Genomic DNA, 5,697 nt, shown 5'->3' with positions numbered 1-5,697 from the left:
CCTTAAAGTTCTACTGATCTTCTCTAGCATCCATCCATTTGTCCACCTTTCAGTATATAATATCCTCAACAACCTTCTGTAATGTAACATCTCAAAAGCAGCTATCCTTTTCCTATCTGATATCTTTAGGTTCCACATCTCACATCCATAAATCACTGTTGGAAAAACAGCTGCATCCAAAATCCTCAACTCTGACTTTGTTCATGTGGGGATAAATCTATTCTGCCAGATTTTAGACAGGTCTATAGCAGTTGTTTTAGTCATTCCCGATTTTCGTCTGATGTTTTCTAAACGGCAATTCTTCATATCAGTAATGGATTCCAGGTATTCGAAGTTGACGATTTCCTAAATTCTTTCTGGGTTAAGGAACACGTATTTCTCAAGAGCTTCTCTGTCTATATTTCTTATGAGATATAATCTTTGTCTTGCTAGGATTGAGTTGAAGTCCTGTGTTCTTACTGAACGTATTAACTTTGTTAAAGATTCATCCTAGTTCTTCCTTGTCATTACAAACGAGTACTGTATAATCAGCATACCAAAGATTCCTGATCATTCTTTGACATATCCTAATTTTTGTCTTGAGATCACCCAATGCTACACGCATGATATCCTCAACATCGATACTAAATAAATGAGGAGAAAGTAGACATCGTTGCCTAACTCACATTCCAACCTGAAGCCAATCAATCAAACACTTATTCTTACCATAGCTTCTTGCTCACTGTACAAGTTAACTATCAACCCGATAATATGTTGAGAAAAACCCATTCTTTGCATTACTTCCTACAATTTCACATGTTGTACACAGTCAAAAGCTTTAGAGTAGTTTATCAAAAGCATTACCACAGGGAGTCTAAATTATTTATAGTTTAGAAGTATGTGTGGTTAGCTTAGTGGCTATGCACTTCGAAACCATATGCCTGGGAAAGGAGTGTCCAGGTTCTATTCCCGTCGACGACGTGAGGAGCTTAACGACCTCAGCCATAGCCAAGTTAGCCAGTCTTGGGAGTGGAGAGCAGGGTTTTTCATCCCGCAAGCAGGCAAACCGCCCCGTGAACACACACATGGATACTGTCAGGAATACTTAAGACAATCCCTCCACCCATAGGACTGAATTGTCAGCTATGCCGGTCCCGAGTCCGGATAAAAATAGGGGGGAATGAGGTGGTGCCATACTACCCCGTAAAAGAGGCTCACGGCAGTTGAATCACCATACGAAATGAATGAATGAATAGCTTAGACGTCAAGTACTCTGTCACCCAAACTAAAATAAATAAAAATATAAATATAAATCTTGTAATGCCTTTTATTCCCCAAGGGAGTCGCCAGAGCGACAACAGCCCTAGCTAATGTTTTCATAGATAGACAACGAATCTCTATCCACACTGATAGTGAGCCTAAAATATCAAAGAAACAGTTTTCCAGGATGGACAGTATAATAGGTAACTGCTGCCATCTCGTGTCCCTTAAACCTAACAATAAAATATATTGTAATCTGAAATGGTGACGCGAGGTTTCTATTGCCAAATTTTTGAATTGCGGGAATGACACTTAAACTTGTTTAGCGAAAAACCCACCTTTCTTGAACCAAAGATTGACTAACTGAGGATTTCGCATGAATTAATGAAAAGGTTCTCTAGAATTGGAGATATAACAGTCTTTCTTTAACAGTCTTTTTTTCACAAGACTACGCATTTACCTAAAAGTAAAAAATTAAATTAATTGATAACCATTGAAATAGATACGGGTGGAAATTAACTGCTCACACACACACACTCCAAAAGCTACTGTTAAATGGTTCATCTATTTCATTTGGGGAATAAACTATGTAAACAGCTTTATATTTATCTATTTATAAATAAACATATAAATAAATTAAGGCCTACGCAGTTCTAAGGAATTGGTGTTGCATGCAAAGATAGGGCTAGGCCACGTAAGGAAAAACCATCAAAGGTGCAATTCTAGTCTCGAAGTAGATGAAATTTTCTCTAAACCTGTCTTTGGCTATTTCTCGAGTAACTCAACCTCTGGCAATGGAATTAGGTTTTTTTCACATGGGAACTAGCGATTTTGATCCAGTAATTACTGATAATCTTGAAAAAACTGTCACTGTCTGGCTATGGATGAAGTCCGACTACCCATCAGTCTTCAAAAAGTTAGTTGGTTAAAATGGACTCGTCCATTCCCTTTGGAGAATAAAAGACGTTACCGAGATTTTTTTTATATTAAAAAACTATATAATTACTAAAAGAAATATATTAATATATAACCAAATAAATAAGCAATTAAATGACTCATTGGTATACTCAAAGAACTAATATTTTATAGCTTTGTAACGGTTCTTAGTTGGTGGGAGACAAAAATAAAAAAATAAGTAATTTAAAAACACTTTGGACGCTAGCACATAATATACACTACTTGAAAAGAAGTCACCGGACACTCCATGGGAAAGGTGCATCGTGCCATGTAACGTGTTTACAGCTAGTATAAATTGGAGGAATGCAGTGGTTCCAAGTCAGTGTAACTGTGTCTGGGTGAAATGGCAGTGAAATGGAACCCATGGAGTTTGAAAGAGGTATTGTGATAGAATGCCATTTGCAGACCTGTCTGTTTGGAAAGCTGTTGACAAATTAGGCAATTCAGGTCAACAATCAGTGATACCATACTGAGATGGAAGGGCAGGGAGCCAACTGGAAGCGTGAACCACATTCAGTTGACCTGACGACCCTGCTTCACTGAAAGTGACCGCAGGGTGTTACCAGTCGTCGGCTAACACATAGAATGCGGAGTTCCGAGCATCGACTGGAACATGAATCAGCAAAACCGAGGCTCACAACATGGAATCCCAATATGGGATATTAACATACAGGTCCCACACTATCCGAACCAGCATGCAGCGTTGTCTTCAGTGGCGCAAAGAGTGTGTACAGTGGGATGATGGAAAGCTGTTATGGAACGACGAATCACTACACCTTCTACCGAGCAGATGGACGGAGTTGGCAGATACCTGGTGCGCATCTCTTAACAGACTACGTAACCCCAACCTTGAAATTCGAAGGTGTCGGCGTGATGGTTTTTCATGTTTTTCCTATTTGGGCCTCAGACCTCTAATTGTGATCAGTGGCGGCTCGTGGCTTGAAATTGTGGGGGTACTGCAACTTTCGAAATATACATACACACTGCAAGTACAGTGTATACGTGTTTGGATAAAATATCAAAATTATGGTAAAAATTTAAAAAAAATTAAACATGAAAAAATATTGTTTATTATCAATAAAATTATACAGTTCAGTGTAATTCAAAATTACTTAAAAATAAAATCCATTTTCATAACCCCAATAATGTTCTAAAATAAAAACTATAATAAATGTTATGTCTTTAATTGCAATGTCCAAATATTTAACGATACGGAGTAAACACGATAAGCACCACGAACACTCTACTATATGCGCAAACTGCATATAAACAATAGTGGAACTGCGAGACGGACAGTGCCACATTACGCTAATAGCTCACAACTCACTATGACGTGTATATGCTTGCGCGCGTAGCAAATACAGTGGTGCAGACCTATCTGCTCAGGAAGCTGTTGACAAATTAGGCAATCCAGGACAACAATGAGTGATGCCATACTGAGATGGAAGCGCAGACCTATTTGTTCTGAAATAGTGCAGAGCCCACACTATTTCAGACATTAAAAATGGCACCTGTGTAGATCAGAGCCTGTGTAGCTCAGTGGATGTAGCGTTTGCACATCACCGCGCTAGGCCGCACGAAGGAAGTCTTGGTTTCGAGTCTAGTCGGCGACTAGAGGAAATTTTTCTAAGCCTTTTTTCGACCGGTTCCCGAGTTAGTCGATCTCTGGCACGGGCAAGCAGGTTTTTCCTCCCGGAAACTCGGGTTTTTCGTCCTGTAAACTCAAGAAAATCGACCGTAGAACCCACATTATTTCAGACATTAAATATATTGTGTTAGGGTTAGAGACCACGAGATGGCGGCACATTTGAGCCGTCTCTCTTCACTGCGTACCGCTTAATTAGTGATAGCCTTGGGCCATCTGTCTCTGATTGGGTACCAGTGGAGATTGAACTGCCCACTCAGTCTCCAAAAGTTAGATAGGGCTAAATGGCCTCGCCTACTCCCGTATATACGGGAATAAAAAAGGCGTTAGCTGTTTTAGGTCTTGTTTTAATAAATTATGTCTTATAAAAGGCTCCAGAAGCAAATATAAAACAAATCACATGGTAGTATCAGAAACGCGCCTCCGGTGAAAGGCCTAGCTGTTGCAGAAGTGCGACTCCGGTAAAATAAGAGTTAATTAAAACACGAAAGCACAAGATTCAGCTGTAAGCCGAAAATTAAATTGTTCGTATGATTTTGCCTGTGATATGTGTAACTGTGCTGATTGAAACCTAATGTTCAACAAAATAATCTTTTTATTTCTGTATTTATATATCGGAGTGAAAAGATTAGCAGCAGTATACCACATTGGTGGAACTGTACTCCAAGAGATTGATGAGGCCAGGGACTTGGGAGTGTTGGTGGATAGGGAGATGAAGTTTAGGGGGCACATTGCGAAAGTAGCTAAATCAGCTCATCAACTCACTTGGTTGTTGAAAAATACCTTGACGAGCAGAGAAAAACAAGTTATTGTACCTCTGTACCGAGCCCTGATAAGACCTCATCTCGACTACTGTGCCCAGATTTGGTCACCTCGGTTCCTTCTTGATGGGGAGGAGGTTGAGAGGATCCAGAGGCGAGTGACTAAGATGATAGCAGGTCTATGGAATGAACCATATGAGAACAGGTTGAAGATTTGTGGGTTGCAGAAACTAGTTGATAGGCGGAAAAGGGGAGACATGATTGAGACATTAAAATTGCTAAAAGGATTCTATAGGATTAATTCAGATGATATTTTTGAGATCAGGACTGGTGGTGGGAGAACTAGGGGACACCCATGGAAGCTGGGCAAGAGCGTGGTTAGCAGGGGTGTTAGAGCTGGGTTCTTTACTTTTAGAGTGGTAAATGAGTGGAATAAGCTGCCAGAGTCTGTTGTGTGGGTGCTATGACAGTGAGCGAGTTCAAGGCAAGGTATGATAGATACTGTGAGAATGTTGAACAGCCGCGTGAACATGATGTTTAGGGCCTCCCTCGATGAGTCTAAGGACTCCTGGAGTAGCCCGTGGTAATAATAATAATAATAATAATAATTTAACAGATCTCAAGAACCAAGATGAAACGTGTTCAGTTAAGTGGTGCACAAAAGCGAAAACTAACAAAAAAGAAACAAGATGAGACTTTGGAATTAGATTCAAAGACTGCAAAGCTGACTGATTTCTTCACACAAGTTCACAACATTATGTACCAATTCTTGATGAGAGCTAATCTCCGTCATCAGAAGTGGACACAAATACCACTTTGATCAAAATCAAAATATGATGATGTTGGAATCATCAAGGTGTCACAAGCAGGTTCATCTAGCACATGTCTCACTACTGACCTCATTCTGTCTGTAAATTCTCTTGATATCTCTACTTAAAATGTTGATGCAAGTTGCTTTACAAAACATTCTGAGGTTGAAATAATTGCTGAAAATGAAAGTTCAGTGGACCATGATGATGGTGGTGAAATGACTCAGTCTGCAAAAGATGAAGTTAATATAGCAAAAGATCAAGGGTTGTGTCTTGATTTCTCTGC

Source organism: Typopeltis vanoorti, chromosome 13, assembly GCF_054136105.1.
Source record: "Typopeltis vanoorti isolate ZY-2024b chromosome 13, IOZ_Tvanoo_1.0, whole genome shotgun sequence".
NCBI classification, from domain to species: Eukaryota; Metazoa; Arthropoda; class Arachnida; order Uropygi; family Thelyphonidae; genus Typopeltis; species Typopeltis vanoorti.
This window is presented reverse-complemented; position numbering follows the sequence as displayed.